Raw genomic sequence first — 21203 nt, forward strand, 5'->3', positions numbered from 1 at the left:
GTTAAATCTCTAATTTCTAAATTGCGTAGATTCAAGTAGCTTTTGAAATGATTGTTGAGGTAGTCCAAGACTAACCGTATTTTACTGAATTTCGATGTGCTTCAGAAAGAAAGCTCACTATTAACTTCAGTCACTAAATTAACTTTCGATTTTCCGGTTTTATTAATTCTTTTGCTAAACTAAGTCAGAGTGTAGCGAAATTTATTACTTCTGACAAACTTTCAGTTTTCACACTACACTTGTCAACCTTCAGCTGCCACGCTTCTAGTGCTAATTATATGTGTAATAATCTTTCTTTTTCAGTTACTATAGTAATTGTCCTTAGGACTGGCGACCGTAATTTCCCCAAATCTCAAATATCTAATTATCGCTAGTTGATTGTTAACGTAACGGCCGCACATTTACTTTCTTTATTAACTTTACCCCTATTTCAAAATTAATTTCCACCAGTTTCATTAGCATTTTTCCTTTCATTTAGATGTAACCCTTTCCTCCCTCTTTACCGACAAATTAACTTCGGTGACGATTGCTTTTTCCCAAATTCCCATTAGGTACACGCGGTTTCATTTTTCACTGTCATTAAGGTCGATAAGTGAGGGGGAGGTTACAGGTCCAGCATCTAGAATTGATCGTGTGGAGTATTTTTTGGTTGTACGACATGATCACCTCTGGATCGCGTGGCCAGTTATTTGAACCACAGCAGTTGCATTGCTGACGAGCTGAGGCCGGTGACTCAGGCCTAGTTTCGAGGTTTCTGTGACGTTACGTTTCGAAAAGATGACGGAAGCTCGTATGAAGCTCGTGGTTTCCTGAGTTACCTTGATACGGAATGTGTTCGACCGTTCCCCTAGGCGTGAAGTTCTCCAGATCTCTCACTCTTGAAAACATCTGATCATGGGTTGCCAAGACATCGGTTTGCTGCAGGATTCTAGAACATATCCTGAGTCCCCATACAGTAAATTTTCTAGAGACCAAAAAGCTTATGTCTACGAATCAGCACGGTTTTAGAAAGGATTGCTCGTACGAACGCAGCTTGTCCTTTTTCCTTACATGATAATCGGCAACCTATGAATGAAAGGCAGCAGGCAGATTCCGTATTCTTAGGTTTCCGAAAGGCATATGACACAATGACCCACCTCAGATTGTTGACGGAGGTATGAGCACATGGAACAGGTTCTCAGATATGTAAGTGGCTTGAAGGCGACTTAATTAACAAAACCCAGTATGTTGTCCTCCACGGAGAGTGTTCATTGGAAGCAAGGGTGCTACAGGGAAGTCTGGTAGGATCGCTATTATTTTCTATACGTGATCTGGCCGGCAGAGTGGGCACCAATTTGCTATTGTTTGCTGAGAATGCCGTGACGTTAGGGAAAGAATGAAGTTAAGAGACTGTAGGAGGCTACAAAGATGATTAGGACAAGATTTCTAGTTGGTTTGATGGATAGCAGCTAGCTCTAAATCGAGAAAAATATAAGCTAATGCGAATGAGCAGGAAAAACAAGCCCGTGTTGTTCGGATAGAGCATTACAGTGATCTGCTTGATAGAGTCACGTCTTTTAAATATCTGGGCGTAATGTTGCAAACCGATATGAAATGCAACGAGCATGTGAGGATCTTGGTAAGGAAGCTGAATAGGTGACTTCGGTTTATTGGGAGAATTTTAGGAAAGTGTGATTCATCTGTAAAACAGGCCACATATATGACACTAGTACGACCTATTCTTCGCTACTGCTCGAATGTTTCGGATCCTCACTAGCTCAGATTAAAGGAAGATATCGAAGCAATTTAGAGATGAGCTGCTGGATTTGTTACCGGTAGATTCGAACAACTCGCAAGTATTACGGAGGTGCTTCTTGAGCTCAAATGGGAAGCACTGGAGCGAAGGCCACATTCTATTCAAGGAACACTATTGCGAAAATTTAGAGAAGAGGCACTTGGAGCTGAGTGCAGAACGATTCCGCCAATACACTTTCCGTGTAAGGACCACGAAGGTAAGATGCGAGAATTTAGGGCTCATATGGAGGCATATACAATGTCGTTTTCTCTCCGCTGTGTTTACGAGTGCAACAGGAAAGGAAATAACTAGTAGCGGAACGGGGTACCGTCCGCCATGCACCGTACGATGACTTGCGGAGTACACTACTGGCCATTAAAATTGATACACCACGAAGATGACGTGCTAAAGACGCGATATTTAACTGACAGGAAGAAGATGCTGTGATATGCAAATGATCAGCTTTTCAGTGCATTCACACAAGACTGGCGCCGGTGGCGACACCTACAACGTGCTGAAATGAGGAAAGTTTCCAACCGATTTCTCATACACAAACAGCAGTTGACCGGCGTTGCGTGGTGAAACATTGTTGTGATGCCTCGTGTAAGGAGGAGAAATGCGTACCATCACGTTTCCGACTTTGATAAAGGACGCATTGAAGCCTGTCGCGATTGCGGTTTATCGTATCGCGACATTGCTGCTCGCGATGGTCGAGATCCAATGAGTGTTAGCAGAATATGGAATCGGTGGGTTCAGGAGCGTAATACGGAACGCCGTGCTGGATCCCAACGGCCTCGTATCACTAGCAGTCGAGATGACAGGCATCTTTTCCGCATGGCTGTAACGGATCGTGCAGCCGTGTCTCGATCCCTGACTCAACAGATGGGGACGTTTGCAAGACAACAACCATCTGCACGAACATTTCGACGACGTTTGCAGCAGCATGGAGTATCAGCTCGGAGACCATGGCTGCGGTTACCCTTAACTCTGCATCACAGACAGGAGCGCCTGCGATGGTGTACTCAACGACGAACCTGTGTGCACGAATGGCAAAACGTCATTTTTTCGGATGAATCCAGGTTCTGTTTACAGCATCATGATGGTCGCATCCGTGTTTGGCGACATCGCGGCGAACGAACATTGGAAGCGCGTATTTGTTATCGCCATACTGGCATATCACCCGGCGTAATGGTATGGGGTGCCATTGGTTACACGTCTCGGTCACCTCTTGTTCGCATTGAAGGCACTTTGAACAGTGGACGTTACATTTCAGATGTGTTACGACCCGTGGCTCTACCCTTCATTCGATTCCTGCGAAACCCTACATTTCAGCACGATAATGCACGACCGCATCTTGCAGGTCCTGTAAGGTCCTTTCTGGATACAGAAAATGTTCGACTGCTGCCCTGGCCAGTACATTCTCCAGATCTCTCACCAATTGAAAACATCTGGTCAATGGTGGCCGAGCAACTGGCTCGTCACAATACGCCAGTCACTACTCGTGATTAACTGTGGTATCGTGTTGAAGCTGCATGGGTAGCTGTACCTGTACACGCCATCCAAGCTCTGTTTGACTCAATGCCCAGGCGATCAAGGCCGCTATTACGGCCATATGTGATTGTTCTAGGTACTGATTTCTCAGGATCTATGTACCCAAATTGCGTGAAAATGTAATCGGATGTCAGTTCTAGTATAATATATTTGTCCAATGAATACCCGTTTATCATCTGCATTTCTTCTGGGTGTAGCAATTTTCATGGCCAGTAGTGTATGTACGCAAATGTAAACACGCCACCACTCGCTAGAGCTAGACACTACAGTTGAACATAGCCAGAACGTTGCTGCTATAAGACATATCCAAGCTCACACTTGATGCTCAGCTGGTTTACAGCAGTTGTTGCTGCTGAATATAGCAACATTGTACTCTAAATTTTGCGCGCTGTATACCTCCAAAAGACTTAAAAATTTAACCATGTAATCATTAGCACACTCAAGCGTGCGTAATACTTCATGCCTGTTTGACGTTTGTTGGTGCCGCTCTCATGGTGTTGCAATTTTGATGACTCGCAGTGTAGTAGTTATATATTAGCGTAGACTTCCGCTGCTGGAGCCTGTTTCATAAAGATTCTTCAGGGTATGTCACCTCGCCATGATACGATGAAACACCGACGTTTTGGCTACACGCAATCTTCAGCAGAGTGATTGTACAGTGGCTACCAAATAGTCGGTAGTTATATCATTTCGTGATGTGGTCACGCCCCCAGAAGGATCTTATTCAAATATGCTCGAAAAGTTTACGGGTATGCTTCCGGTGCATAGTGTCCAAGAAGCGCAATAAAACGTCGATTAGAGACGTTGCCGTCGTCAGATGTGCTGACAGTGCTTGAACACTACGACGCACTAAGGACACTTAGAACACTGTTCGATCAACAAATATGCCGGAAGAAACTGAGCAGTTACTTGCTGTAGTAGTTTAATGGTTTGTCTGGAAACTATTCATGCAATTGAGAAGTTTAACATTAGCTAAATGGTACAGTCCGGCTCATATAACGTACGGCACTAATGTAACGCTCTCCGCGTGATTGCGTGACTGTGTTGCAGCGTAATTGGAAGCCTGAAAGCTGGAGGCAGCCCATTTGCCGGTACAAGACGGGTTCAGCCTGCGACAAAGGCAGTGGGTTAACGGCGGCGAGCGCCGGACAGGTGTGGCGGGCGCACCGCTGCCGGTAATGAGCTAAGTCGCTTGCGCTGTCGCCAGAGTGCGCCCTAATTCAATCAGGCGCCGGAAGAGGCGCTGATCGCTGGCCGGCCGCCCGTCAAGGCTAATGGCGCTGACCCCGGCCTCCCTCTGTCTGCGGCCGAGAGGGACAGAGGAGCCATGAAATGTGTTACTGCGTGTCTTCCACAGGCGGGGAGGGGCGGGGTGAGTGCATCACATTTGTCTCTGTGGGTTCTCACAATGACCATCGCGAATTTCTTCATCCGGGTGAAATGTAATGGATTGTGCGCACACTAGTCGACATCTCCGCTCTGTAAACATACATTGACAGCAGTGTAGGTACGTCAAACATACCGATCAAATCGCCAACTGTACTATGAACACTTATACGTACACTTTCATATTTTTCTACCTAGGACACATTGTCCCAGAATCACCGGGGGGAGATTAAAAAGTTTGCGTTTGAGGGCGTTGCTGCCGCTGATACACTGACGTAAAAAAAATCGCAACACCAAGTAGGTGCGTGACATAAACGAAAGTTGGTGGATTTGTTTATAATCTGAAAGAGGGCGTCTATTCAAATTTCGCGCCAGTGGCGTGAAAGTGGCTCTAGCAACGCTGTATGTCTGTTGTGTTTTCTGATGAAAACTGGTTCTCCTTCGGTGCCAGTGATGGCCGTGTGTCGGTTAGAAGTAGGCCAGTTGAGGGCCCAATGACCACGTGCGCTTATTTCCTCGACCTAAGACACATTGCATTCCAGAGACAGGTCTCGACGGCGCAGTCAACTAATGAGGCTGAAGTTACCATCAACCAATGACAACGATGGGTGCAAATTGACCGGGAATTAACTTCTGACGTTTACAAAACATTTGTGCGTCAGTAAATGATTGGAGGAAGAAAAGGAATATTCGTCAGAAACCGGCTGGAAGGTGCAAAAACCACTATTCGTGCCAGTTCTGCACAACGTGAAACTTTGTGTTGCCTCCCTTTATCCCCACAAAGCCAGAATTCACTCTGACATCGTATCTTTCGTGTTTGCTAATACTGTATTGTGCGATTCTTTGACTCTGTAAATATGAAGTCTGTAACGTAAACATCGTGCACCAATGAAAAACAAATGAGTATTCGTATCCCCACAAATTCAGTATTATATTTTATGTATGTAGTCCTAATTTGATTTTGTGTTGTGGAAGTCATTAAAACCGTGGACATAAAGTGGTTGCAGCGTAGCTTTGTTTTTTTTTTTTTTTAACTCATACCGAAACCAAGTATTTAGAAAACTGAATACCAGTGTATTACTTAACACACTTCCAATCACACACAACCATGACAAGATACAGACAGAAGAAAGAAAAAATCAGAGATTTTCGCGTATAAAAGAACAAGGAGAAAACAAGTTAAAGCATAATTATTAAATTATCATTACTTGAACATGTGTGCTACCTATTCATTACAGAAAGGAGCTTTACAGATCTAAAAACAAATAAGGGAGCTGCTAACATTTTCCCAGTAGAAAGGTGTATTGTTTATGGGAGGTATGACATCTGCAACACTTGAGTATTTTTATGTGCTTGTGATAGGGTTACCATACTCTGAAACCCAAAAATGAGGACACCCGCTATGGGACTCATCACCCTGCTTTTAGGATAGTTCTAGTCTAGACCTCGATATGAGGGTAGAGTAACGCAAAGATTAATGACGTCACGTCACATAAAGCTGTTCTAGAATGGCTTTTCTTTTTAAATAAAGAAGTATGACTACGTAGCCCACGTAATCGGTGTTACAAAACAGTGTCTGTGATGTTCGTATCGAAATACAGACTAAACCGCCGAATGAAACATCGTTAGTTTGGTTTTATGATGATGTTATGTGGCTATAAGCGATATGAAACAAACAAAATAAAAATATTATAGCCTACACATCACGCATACCCACTTTACTTCAGATCCCATGTCCCTTGTGTATTTTTCACTGGATTGAATCTTTTTTAACAGTTCTTTTGTTGACACAAAAATCAAATTTTAAGCAAGGTAAACTGTAGCATAGCAATCCATTTTACAGATTCAACCGTCTGTCTATTTCTCTCTTTTGTCTACTGCGCCTGGCACTTCAAAGAGAAAATGTTCAGTGTTAGTTAATTCCCTAAACTGTTGTTCTTTCCTATACGACTCAATGTACTTGCAACATTTCTTCTGGCTTGGTTCAGATTTTCCATCATAAGTGACCATGATTTCTTTTTTAAAGCTGAAAACGGATAAAAACACTTTTCATGATCAGTTTCAATACTTTTATCAAACAAAGATTTGATGGATCCTTCCACATAAGTCCATGATGATGCAATTCAGTAACCTAGGTAAAAAGCATCTAAATTATGACGAAATGTAATGAAAACAAAAATCAAAAGATCTTAATTCCAAAAAGTAAACGAATATGAACATTAGCAGAAAACTTAAAAATATATGTGCACGCTGCGTCAAATGTTAAAAAAATGCACATGAATGCTAACTTTTGGAGTAGCAACACATTTATGAAGATTTGATGTAACACATTGGGCAACTATTGAGTTACTTACGGAGTTTTATGTTTCCTTGTTAAAGCTGTGAGACTTTACTGTAGCAGTAGCTGTAATTGGTACACCTAGTTGTTGCATTTCAATTTTGTGTATTGCTCATGCTGTTTTTTAGCTCTGATCAACAATAGAACCTCTAGCCCTGGCTGTAGTGTGTAAACCAGAAGGGACTGTGCGGGATAACAGTTCGTTTATATTAGTGAGTTTTCATGCTTTGGGCCTAACCTGATCCTGGAATTGTAACTAAGTGAAGGCACTAGTCACTAAGCAGTGACTGTATTAATTATATGTCAGAAAGTATGATCAGTAGGCAAATAATCACTGTTCCACAGTCTGTCCGATCTGCTTCAGATAACTTTATCTTTGCTGTGTCGGGTTATTTTAGTTAGAATGGACTGAATCTTCTGAAGTGTATGGATTACGTCTTCTATGTATTACACCCTCAGTCACCTACTTTTACGGTAATTGGGGCACAGACTACTATGGTCAATGTTTCTGTACTACCTTCTTGCAGCCTCTGAGCCTGTTCTTACTTTCTGCACACAAAACAGATAGCTTCATGTTTCAGTCTACGTGTGCACGTGTAAATCTCATCTAGAACGTGCATGCCAAAAAAATATGTATAGCTCAAGAACTTGAGATATCAGATATAGTAAACATAAAAATGTATACATAAAAATATATACCTGTTATCTACAGAGGAGTAATTGCCTGTCTTCAGTTTTTGTTTTTGATGTCAGAGTCTACTAATTTATAATTGACTGCACATTTAGATAACAGATTAATAACTAAGAACCATCTACATCTACATGGCTTCTCTGCAATTCATACTTAAGTGCCAGGCAGAGGGTTCATCGAACCATTTTCGTACTACCTCTCTACCATTCCACTCTCGAATGGCGCGTGGGAAAAAGGAACACCTAAATCTTTCCGTTCAAGCTTTCTCTCATTTTATTATGATGATCATTTCTCACTGCGTAGGTGGGTGTCAACAAAATATTTTCGCATTCAGAAGAGAAAGTTGGTGATTGAAATTTCGTAAATAGATCTCGCCGCAAAGAAAACCGCCTTTGTTTCAGTGACTGCCACCCCAAGTCGTGTATCATATCAGTGACACTCTCACCCCTATTGCGCCATAACGAGCTGCCCTTCTTTGCACTTTTTCGATGTCCTCCGTCAGTTCTACCTGGTAAGGAACCCACATCGCGTAGCAATATTACAGCAGAAGGCGGACAAGTGTAATGTAGGCTGTCTCTTTAGTGGATCTGTCGCATCTTCTTAATGTTTTGCCATCATATGTGGGTGGAAGAAGAAGGATATGTTGGCAGCAAGTGCAGGTAGAGAAGACGCAGAGATGATGATTGTTTTCAGACACTTGAGGTCACAGTATTTTATGTTGGAATAGAGAAACAATTGATAGCAGATTCATATGTTGGACAAAAATCCACATAGCATCAAACCTGATGACGATTCATGTGTGTCAGAAAGGTATATGCAGGTGCAAAATTTCACGCACTCGTAGGCTACCATAATTTTGCTGTTACGTCTGGTTGAATTCCTGCTGCTCCACTCCAAAGATCGTGTAATGTGTACTTGTTTCATAAGTTGAAATGGAAAGCTTACTAATCGTAGATCATATGTTATACCAAAAATCAGAAACTGATGATACGCAGTTTTATAGCAGCTAAGGATCCTGCCATTTAAACCTCTGGCAGATGTCATAAGCCTGATAAAAAAATTAACTCACACCATATTTGTTTAGTATGGTCATATTGTTCCTTTGATAGTATCCAGCTATGTAAACGAAAGATTTCATAGATTGAAGTTTAGGATTTTGCTTAGAGTCCATGTGTTGTAATATGTCTGTGTTGCGGGAATATTAACTGATGGCAATTTATGCAGACACAATTTGTCCTCATTATATAGCTCTAATTGCAAAAGAATTATTGTAATACTCTCTCACCTAAACCTGATGTTATGATTTGCTCTAAACATGGTTGGCACAGAACTCTATCCTGAGATTCTCAGACGTTATCCTCCGTCTAAAAACACATAGGTTATAAATTTTCGGCTATAAATTACTGTATCCTTCACTTCAAAAATTTCTGAGGAGACTTTTTAAGTTTTTTTTCCTTACACTGAAAAACAACTACAGAAAAGTCTGTTGTTCGCATTTTGTTGCAGTATGCGCTAAGCAAAATCCCTTCTGATGCAAATAACAAACTTATGAGTAATGCAGGTACTGTACATGAAAAATGCCAGCAGTGATGGACAGAGGTCTCAGAATAAGTCCAGTTTCAGAAAATTATCTTACCACAAAAAATTCTTGCTAGTCTCTTCTTCAAGAAGACAGGTCATTGTATACTATTGCTCACAAAATAAATCTGAAATTGTGTGGTTGGCAATTGGAAAGTGTGTGAACTACCCACAGTAATTGTCTATATTTTCTCGCTGCATGACAGAGATCAGTCTATGCAAACATGTACATAAAAAGTCTTCACATGAGAATGCAGAATTTGCCTCCTTAGGTTCGAAGTATGAAAAGAGTAAGCATTTTGTTTCAGGAGTGAGCCTGCCACATAGAAGCTACAGAAGTCCAATAGGCGAAAAAGAGACGGAATTCAGTTATGAAGTAGCCCATTCAAGAATTTATTTACAAACATTTGTTGCAAAATCACAAGATTGCCGACAGTCAGGAATGTGATTCAGTCTCTGCAGAGGACTGAGCAATGGTATGTTGATACAGGGTTATTACAAATGATTGAAGCGATTTCACAGCTCTACAATAACTTTATTATTTGAGATATTTTCATAGTGCTTTGCACACACATACAAAAACTCAAAAAGTTTTTTTAGGCATTCACAAATGTTCGATATGTGCCCCTTTAGTGATTCCGCAGACATCAAGCTGATAATCAAGTTCCTCCCACACTCGGCGCAGCATGTCCCCATCAATGAGTTCGAAAGCATCGTTAATGCGAGCTCGTAGTTCTGGCACGATTCTTGGTAGTGGAGGTTTAAACACTGAATCTTTCACATAACCCCACAGAAAGAAATCGCATGGGGTTAAGTCGGGAGAGCGTGGAGGCCATGACACGAATTGTTGATCATGATCTCCACCACGACCGATCCATCGGTTTTCCAATCTCCTGTTTAAGAAATGCTTCTGTTTTAGCCTTTTCCGTAAGATTTTCCAAACCGTCGGCTGTGGTACGTTTAGCTCCCTGCTTGCTTTATTCGTCGACTTCCGCGGGCTACGCGTGAAACTTGCCCGCACGCGTTCAACAGTTTCTTCGCTCACTGCAGGCCGACCCGTTGATTTCCCCTTACAGAGGCATCCAGAAGCTTTAAACTGCGCATACCATCGCCGAATGGAGTTAGCAGTTCGTGGATCCTTGTTGAACTTCGTCCTGAAGTGTCGTTGCACTGTTATGACTGACTGATGTGAGTGCATTTCAAGCAAGACATACGCTTTCTCGGCTCCTGTCGCCATTTTGTCTCACTGCACTCTCGAGCGCTCTGGCGGCAGAAACCCGAAGTGCGGCTTTAGCCGAACAAAACTTTATGAGTTTTCTACGTATCTGTAGTGTGTCGTGACCATATGTCAATGAATGGAGCTACAGTGAATTTATGAAATCGCTTCAATCATTTGTAATAGCCCTGTATGTTACTTGGTGCCACCATATGCACAACAGGAATAAAACTAAATGGTGTACAAAACTTAAAACTGTGTGTTATAAATAGCTGATTATATGATTTTGCTTAAGATCATTCTCTCTCTCTCTCTCTCTCTCTCTCTCTCTGTGTGTGTGTGTGTGTGTGTGTGTGTGCGTGCGTGTGTGTGTGTGTGTGGATGGGCGCGTCATTCCTCCTCCCCCTCCACCAAAACAGGGTCTTGTGCGTATTTTTAATCTTCTTAGCCTTTGACAAATCCAGATACCACACACACACACACACACACACACACACACACATAGAGAAAGAGAGAGAGAGTTACGAAGATGAATGATTTTTCCAGGAGAATATGGCCTGGGAAAATGTCTTTCATATCCAGTTTTTCTACAAGATCGTGCACAGTTGTATTCATCTTATTCCAACAGTATTTTCTCCTGTACAGAATTGTGCAAAAATTCTTTGGATATTTCAGAGTTGAGCTTACATATTGTTCCCTTCACGCTTGCATTCTTAAGGGTGTCTTACTCCCACTGATTGTTTTTCCAAATGTGAAGTGATGTATGCACGATGTTGAATGAGATGCCCCAAGTGCTCCAGAGGTATGACTACATTGTCATGGTGCCTACATGCATTTCTCCGTTATGCCCTCGGACTCTTAATGTTCAAAGTCTCGTAGAATAGCTGTAAACTGATTTATAGAAATTGTGCTAATAATGTACACTACACGATTTCCAAGCAACGTAGCTTTTTCCATGTTTTTTACCACCAAAAAACATTATGACGACCAAATCTGATTGCATATCAAAACGCTTCTCTGCAAGTAGAGAGCCTCACTCTCCTATGACACAGTACCACAGTGGCAAACATAATCAATATCTGAAGTTACAGTGCTTTTTAGACACAATATTTTTAGTACACAGTTTGCTAAATAGTAATATGGTTTGCGTAGCACACACGTATTGCTGTTTAAATGAGTCAGCAGTACTGAAATATTCTTTGTTTGTAACAACATTTACTCATCCTTTCATTAAACAGTTCATGTCTTTCCCATCCTAAATGACTATGTAACCAGTCTTGTAGATACTTCATTTAAGATGTTTATTCAGTCACAGCTCCCAATTCAAATACGGTATTGCTTTTCAACTGGTAAGTAAATAGAAGTAGACGTCAAGTTCCTCATATGCGTCTCCGTCAAGTTCCTCATATGCATCTCCCTAAACTTACCTCTAACTTTTTTAATGTGGGAATAAGTAAAGCGAATTGTGTAATCAACACCACTAAGAACGGTAGTTGGTCTTTTCGAGTGTGTATCTCCTTCTTTCGTAAACTTGTAGCATAGTGAAACGTACTACTTTTAGCAATGGCCATAGGGCGTCACTAATGCGTTGTTGGGACTCGATGGTATTATTGGGTTTATATTCCGACATACTACAAGCATATGAAGACTGATAAGCACCATTCACTATTACAAATGGATCGTTCTTTGTTGAAAACGTCTTCATTTAATAAATGTTATCAGTGGAACATTATTCCTCGTGTTTACTACAACACTTAAATCAACTCTCGCCAAGGCACCACTTTTAAATTTTACCTGTAGGGTAATTATTCCTCTATATCTGAATGAAGTAAGGAGGTTACATTACAGTATATAATTTTAACAAGAAGACTGATAAAACATAGACTGTATCCAAAAGTGTCAACATTTCTTGATTTCAGTTCTTCATAAATACAATTATTACTTTCTTTCTACATGAGTCATTGCCTTGATTCTACTAATTGCATTATTAAAACGATAAACATGATAGTATATCTGTTTCTTTCTCGCTCGCGTATTTCGTCAGATCATATCTGTTATTTTACTAAGAAGGGATAACACGAAAAGAGGGCAATGACTTTTACCAGAAGATCCCGTGATATGATTAGCAATTGGATACTGGACTTCGGAATTAGTGCTTGTAATAAAATTCAACTCAGATAGAAGGATCAGATGCAAAGAAGCACCTTACTTACGCAGCGGCGAAGTGCATATGAGTGGCTGGAAGACCTGTAATCTTATTGCGAAAATATTAACAGTTGTGCCCTTGCCTGTTTAAGAAAGCGATGCCGTGACCGTGTTATTTGAAACTGAAGTAATGATAGAATAATTTGAAGGCTTCGGACTTTGCAATTCTTGAACTAAACTTTCTAGAAGACGAGGTTCTTAGATATTTTAGCCGTATAATTTGCGCTAACAGCAATGACAATTTCTGCTGGCTAAATGCATCTCTTTGTTATCGGCATATGGCGACAGTCCCACAGACAATCTAAAGCTGTAATGAGAAACATGGATCATTATTTAATATAGCGATGATTAATGCTCAATCATTAGAACAACTGATTCAATTAACTTAAGTATATTTTACAATATTTACGTAAAATGTTACACGTTACAAAATGGTTACCACATCTGTAATGGGAAAAGGCGTCTAATCACAACTAGAGGTAAAACAGAAGTGTGTCTCCTTCGCGGCAGCGAGGGAGACATAAAACAATTCATCATTTCCAGAATGAAATTTTCACTCTGCCCGCGAAAGACAAAGGTCCCGAGTTGGAGTCTCGGTCCGGCACATAGTTTTAATCTGCCAGGAAGTTTGAATTATTGATTTATTTAAACAAAATGTATCACAGAGATTAAGGTTCTTAAACCCAGCTCATCGCTGCTTTATCTATATAGGGGTGTTACAGTAGTTTGAACAGTACGATGTTTCTAACAAGTCTAATCACTTATAGTTTCATGCATGAAGCAGTTCCGACATAAAAAAGTTTCCAGTTATCCTTTTTTTTTTTTTTTTAAAAAATTAATATTTCATACTATTAATGTGTTCCTAATGGAGTGACTTGGTAAATTTGTTTCAATTAGTGTGTTAGTAATATTGGTTCTACCTGTTTATAAGAGATACTGGAAGTGGTGGCCACAAGCAGTTCGACTGGAGATGATTAACCGGTATTGGTTTTATGTAGGACACCCTGTGCAGTACATGTAGGTGTAGTCTTTACTTTGAATTAAAACAAATTTTGATACAAGCTATATTACATGGAGAATGCCAGGAATTTCTTTTGAGTTGACTTTTTTTGGAATGAGTGGGACAAACCTTTACACTGTTTCGCCCTGGCATTCGTCCACACGTTCTCGTGAAAAAGTCCGCGTTTAAGAAACCGAGAACAGGTCTACTTCTGGTATCTCTCTTGCGCCTGGTTTACAATGTCTGAAGACATCTTCAGCTTGACAAGTACAGTAGGCTGACAATTACACCAGGTTGATAACAGGAGTGAGTCGATGACAGTCACAAGTTGTTAACAGCATGGAGATGGCAACAGAAATATGGCTCTGCATACTCGTCAAGATCTTGTGATGGTGATCGTGTTGCATATGCAACAGATTCTATAACACGCATTAGTTTCATACCACAGTAAACAACAACGGGTTCCTGGGAGCATTCCAGGTTCATACATGCATACTGTAGTGGTGCGGAAAACATAAGGGCAAAAGATGGTGTCACTGCTAAGTAACATAGCTCGATGAAACCATACAGAGAAATAACTACTTGAGTATAGTACAGAAGGTAACCGAAAGAAATACACTTCGAGATTAACAGAAATTTTGCTTTCATTCAAAGACGGTAATTACATTGAAGTCAGCGTCGCTTATTACTGTCGCCTGGACATTACAAAAGGCAGGATATGGATCTTAATAGGGTGTGTAATCACCATGGACGGCAGTGCATGCTCTACAACGTGCTCCCACATTGGTCAGCAGATTGGCAAGGAGTACTTGTGGCAGGACGTTCCATTCCCTCACTCGTGCGGTTGACGACAGTTGGATGGTCATTGGCGCAAGTGGCCATGCTGCAAGCGTCTCCCTTACGGGCTCGATGCGGTTTAAGTCGGGGCAACAGGCAGACCAGCCGATTCGATGAATTTCCTGCGTTCTTCAGTGTGGCCGTGCATTGTCATCCATAAAAAAGGAGTCAGGTGCGAATGGGCTCCTGGAATCCAAACATTGTGAAAGAGTAGGATATCAAAATGATGTTGACGTGTTATCATACTGTGTTCAAAAATTTGAAGCCAGTACGTCCGTGGAACATTGTGCCCTCCTACACCATAACAACTGGAAGCCCATACCTATCATGTTCGACAATGTTATTTGGGTGCATTTTGTGCTCCAATCATGAGGCCACACGCAATGCATCCACATTGTCGAACATGAGCGTTTTCGTGGTCTAGGTGTTATGGTTTGGGGAGCCATAATGTTGCGTGGGCGTACTGCCTCCAAATCTTCGAATGCAGTACATTTACAGGTCAACATCATTGTGACGCTCCACTCCTACCAGATACTTGACTTTTCAGGAGTGCGTTCTGCCCTGACTTCATTCTTATGGATGACAATTCACGTCTGCATCGACCACCGCACGTGCAAGAGCTCTCGGAACGAGAAGACATTCTGCGGATGGGTTGGCCTGCCAATTACCCTGCCTTAATTCCCATCTAGCATGTGTGGGTGTGTTGGGGAGACATGCTGCAGTACATCCACATGCACCAACAACCATCCTGCAACTGTCAACTGTGCTGTTGGAGGAATGGAAAACCCTACCACAAGTACTACTTACCAAACTTGTGGCCAGCATGAGAGCATATTGCAGAGTATGCATTGTCGTCTGTGGTGACGTAATGTCCAGACTTCTGCCTCCAACTCTAAATATACAAGTATCAGTTATGATAAATCACGTAACAATTTTGTAGAGTTGCTTTGTTCAAGATAACACAATCCTGAACTAAAATCAACCTAACCGCACCTCACAGCTGGACAAAGACTTTTCACCATACTGAGAATATGTGTTTGATTCTTCAACCTAACAACTATTCCTAAATCATGATTTGCTTTTTGGAAGGGGGGGGGGAGGTGTCAATACCACGCTAGCTCACAACTGGGGAAGAAAAAAGTGACAGCTCAGAAGACTGTCCAGATTAAACAAGTAACATGCAAGAAGACAAACAGGTAACTATTGGTCCTTACAAAATAACACTATTTCTGCCTTTTTGTCTAAAAAATATAGCTTGAGTGTGATAGTGAACACGTAAAAATGGGCCTATCAAAAGAGTTGTATGCACATGTTTAGTTATCACTATGTCCAAATTCTTAATGACTATTGTAGAAGACAACACTTCACGGAATTATAATGATTGTAAGTACCAAGAATATTGATTATTTTCTTGGTATTGCATGGATGGAACAATACAGAGTCCTAATCGCAACTCTAAATATCTAAATATCAATTACGATAAATTAATGGTCACTTTAACAAGTTGTAAAAATGCCATTCTTAAGAAAACACATTTTATTATGAACTAAAATCAATCTAATCGCATCTCAAAACTGGGCAAAGACTTTACACCTTAATGAAGATACCAGTTTGACTCTTCAACCTAACAACTACACTCCTGGAAATGGAAAAAAGAACACATTGACACCGGTGTGTCAGACCCACCATACTTGCTCCGGACACTGCGAGAGGGCTGTACAAGCAATGATCACACGCACGGCACAGCGGACACACCAGGAACCGCGGTGTTGGCCGTCGAATGGCGCTAGCTGCGCAGCATTTGTGCACCGCCGCCGTCAGTGTCAGCCAGTTTGCCGTGGCATACGGAGCTCCATCGCAGTCTTCAACACTGGTAGCATGCCGCGACAGCGTGGACGTGAACCGTATGTGCAGTTGACGGACTTTGAGCGAGGGCGTATAGTGGGCATGCGGGAGGCCGGGTGGACGTACCGCCGAATTGCTCAACACGTGGGGCGTGAGGTCTCCACAGTACATCGATGTTGTCGCCAGTGGTCGGCGGAAGGTGCACGTGCCCGTCGACCTGGGACCGGACCGCAGCGACGCACGGATGCACGCCAAGGCCGTAGGATCCTACGCAGTGCCGTAGGGGACCGCACCGCCACTTCCCAGCAAATTAGGGACACTGTTGCTCCTGGGGTATCGGCGAGGACCATTCGCAACCGTCTCCATGAAGCTGGGCTACGGTCCCGCACACCGTTAGGCCGTCTTCCGCTCACGCCCCAACATTGTGCAGCCCGCCTCCAGTGGTGTCGCGACAGGCGTGAATGGAGGGACGAATGGATACGTGTCGTCTTCAGCGATGAGAGTCGCTTCTACCTTGGTGCCAATGATGGTCGTATGCGTGTTTGGCGCCGTGCAGGTGAGCGCCACAATCAGGACTGCATACGACCGAGGCACACAGGGCCAACACCCGGCATCATGGTGTGGGGAGCGATCTCCTACACTGGCCGTACACCACTGGTGATCGTCGAGGGGACACTGAATAGTGCACGGTACATCCAAACCGTCATCGAACCCATCGTTCTACCATTCCTAGACCGGCAAGGGAACTTGCTGTTCCAACAGGACAATGCACGTCCGCATGTATCCCGTGCCACCCAACGTGCTCTAGAAGGTGTAAGTCAACTACCCTGGCCAGCAAGATCTCCGGAACTGTCCCCCATTGAGCATGTTTGGGACTGGATGAAGCGTCGTCTCACGCGGTCTGCACGTCCAGCACGAACGCTGGTCCAACTGAGGCGCCAGGTGGAAATGGCATGGCAAGCCGTTCCACAGGACTACATCCAGCATCTCTACGATCGTCTCCATGGGAGAATAGCAGCCTGCATTGCTGCGAAAGGTGGATATACACTGTACTAGTGCCGACATTGTGCATGCTCTGTTGCCTGTGTCTATGTGCCTGTGGTTCTGTCAGTGTGATCATGTGATGTATCTGACCCCAGGAATGTGTCAATAAAGTTTCCCCTTCCTGGGACAATGAATTCACGGTGTTCTTATTTCAATTTCCAGGAGTGTATTCCGGAATCAAGATTTCTTTTTCGGCGTGGCAGTGAGGGGTAAAAGGGGGAGGGCGGTAGTGTGCTCACAAAAGGAGAAAAAATTAACAACATTGAAAATCGTAATCAATGAAATAAGCCGCATGCAAGGAGGCAAAGAGTTAAACTGGTGTCTACGAACACTGTTCTTGCCTTTATTTTAGTCTATGAAATGTGGCTAGCGTGTGGTAGTGCCCCCACAACCCCACGGAATATTGGATAAGGTGACAGACTGATCTGTATCGTACCATGAGATCTTAGTTAGGCTGATAGGTGGCAATTTCTTTACGGGTCTGTGAATGCGATATATAAGTAAAAGATAGATTCACAGCACAACCCGACAACGACGTTTCCCATCGCAAAAGCACAAACCAATACAAACACAACAAAACACGCTCTAAATGTGTTTCCTTACCTGTCATAGGCTGAAACTCCAGTTTTATCACCATATATTTTCCATATAAATTTTCAGGTAGGATCTTAATCCCTGCCGTTTCGAACATGTGTAAGCTTCCCACTCTGTGACTACAACTTAATAAAGAAACAGGATAATCGGTAAGTGTTTTCATAAAGCAAAGCAACCAATATACTCGTATTTTTCCTGTTAATCTACGCACATTCTGCACGACAGCTTAACAAAGGAATGGGATACACAATAAGCATGTTCTTAAGAAAACTAATACGTTACTGCCATATATATACGAACAACATTACAGTGCATCTTATTATTCTGAATACATTCCTTACCTGTCCTTTAGCAGTCCTGTGTGTTTCCATGTGAGTTTCGAGAGCAACAGCCACACAATAATTTTTAAATGAACTTACCCCCATTTGACTGTATTGTTCTTTATTTAATTATAACCCTGGCTTCGGCCTTTTATGCCGGTCACTTGAAAATGGCATAAAAGGCCGAAACTTGCGTCGTAATTAAATAAGGAACAATTCAGTGAAATGGTGGTGTGTTCATTTAATAATGTGACACCGTATTTTCTCTGCCTTGCTGTCGGCCCTCGTAAACGCACATATGTTTCCATAAGTTACGACTACGGACAAAAATCTTCCTGCAAAAATTCCAGAGCAATACACATACGGTCCATAGTTAAACCATATGAAACAGAATAGTTTACACAATACGATTGTCGTACCAGAATGTTTTAATTGGCTGATTGTAACTTCTGTTGTTATTGGCTGGCTGCGAAATGGAGCAGATATCTTTGGAACAGAATGTATTTTAGGTCGGTAAAATAAGTAATCGTCCTGCAACAAACCTGTCTGCGTGCTAGACACACTGGACCTACACCTGGAGTTATGGTCTGGGGCGCAATTTCGTGTTCTAGCACGAGCACTCTCGTTGTTATCCCATGCATCCCGACTGCAAATTTGTATCCACAAACGCCATTAACCACCCCTGTATCGACTGACCAAGTGCAACATGCATGGAACTCCATCCCACAAAATGACATCCGGCATCTGTCCAATAGAATGAATGCACGTTTGCATGCTTCCATTCAACATTCTGGCAATCAAACCGGTTATAAATGTACCAGGATTTTATACTTGCAATGGCTTATCTCGTGGTTATATTAACTTGTGAACTTGCCGTGTTAATCATTTAAATATGTTACACAAAGTATTGCCGAAATTTTGTTATTCTACATCAGGTCCAGGCACGTCGACCTAGACTTCACGCGGGCAGGGTGTACGGGCCGCAGGCGTCCCCAGTCTCCACCCGCATCGCCTTTGATAATTTCGTCCCTAAAGTACTCGGTACGGGTCGACATTTCATTTAGTTTTGCGGTGTGGCATTTTTCGACTAGCACAGCTCTTCTCATTCCGGCAGAGTGGTGGTGTCAGCGCAGTTCACCTCTCGCTATTTGTTCGTGGTATGAAGGACTTTCAAAGGTCCAGTGGCTGTTTGCACGAAAAGTGGCAGTCTAGCGATCTATTGTCACACGCCTTTAATGGTTCAAATGGCTCTGAGCGCTATGGAACTTAACAGCTGAGGTCATCAGTCCCCTAGAACTTAGAACTACTTAAACCTAACTAACCTAACGACATCACACACATCCATGCCCGAGGCAGGCTTCGAACCTGCGACCGTAGCGGTCGCGCGGTTCCAGACTGAAGCGCCTAGAACCGCTTGGCCACTCCGGCCGGCCTCACACGCCTTTGATAATGAATAGGAATGACAGAAGAGAGATGAGAGTTATATATATATACTATGCAGTTGCATAAGCGACAGGTACTGCAAATTTGCTAGGAAAAGATATTACAATACCGCGCAGAAGGAATTTAAAGATTTAGCTGACAATGAAAGAACAAAGAATTACAAATGACGTTCATTGTTCAGTACACGAAGAAACACTTTGTGTTAAATTTGCAGGCATGCAACACGTGAAGATATTGATTGTATGAAAGTAAAATTTATGGTGTCTCATGCATTATTCGACTGTAAGTTCCAACTGTTCTGAACGGAACTGAACAAAGAGTATAGAGACTTTATGTTTTACTGCAAAGTATATTGATTAAGTCAATGGACAAACCTCGAATGATTTTTCGATATAAAACTCGCTATTGTTGAGTTTGTGAAGAAGAAGAAAGGTGAGCAGATAAGAATATTAGAACATCCGGAATGGATTGCAGACCTTGCATTTTAAGTGGACTTGACTGCACATTGTCCGCAGTAAGACAATGCAAGATGACAAACAACGTTTGGAATGCTGTCTTTTATTGTGCTATTGCCCGCATCTCGTGGTCGTGCGGTAGCGTTCTCGCTTCCCACGCCCGGGTTCCCGGGTTCGATTCCCGGCGGGGTCAGGGATTTTCTCTGCCTCGTGATGGCTGGGTGTTGTGTGCTGTCCTTAGGTTAGTTAGGTTTAAGCAGTTCTAAGTTCTAGGGGACTGATGACCATAGATGTTAAGTCCCATAGTGCTCAGAGCCATTTGAACCATTTTTTTTATTGTGCTAGTTTGCTTCTTTTGTCCTCCTAGCTTCGTCAATGACGTGGAATTACCTTCCCATGTAGCAAAATTCCTTCACTTTGTCTAGTACGAGTATGTTCTCCTTAACCTTGCATTCGGGAGGACGACGGTTAAAACATGCGTCTAGCCGTTCTGATTTAGGTTTTCCGTGATTTCCCTAAATCGCTTCAGGTAAATGCCGGGATGGTTCCTCTGAAACGACACGGCCGACTTCCTTCCCGATCCTTCCCTAATCCGATGAGACCGATGAGCACGCTGTTTGGTCCCCTCGCCCAGAACCAACCAACCAACCATCTTCTCAGCTTTGGTATTAAGTATGTCCCTTATCTCATTTCTGCGACCCTTCATCACGTTCATCTTCCTGTGGTTTACTCTCAGCCATATTCTGTGCTCAATTAACTGTTGATTTCATTCAGTAGATACAGTAAGTAATCTTCACTTTCGCAAAAGATAGTAATATCATCAGCGGAACATATAATTAATGTCATTTCAACCTGAAATTGAATGCCACTGGAGTATTTCTTTTATTTCGTTCATTGCGTATTTGATATATAGGTTGAACAGAAGA

Source organism: Schistocerca serialis, chromosome 1 (assembly GCF_023864345.2).
Source record: "Schistocerca serialis cubense isolate TAMUIC-IGC-003099 chromosome 1, iqSchSeri2.2, whole genome shotgun sequence".
NCBI lineage: Eukaryota > Metazoa > Arthropoda > Insecta > Orthoptera > Acrididae > Schistocerca > Schistocerca serialis.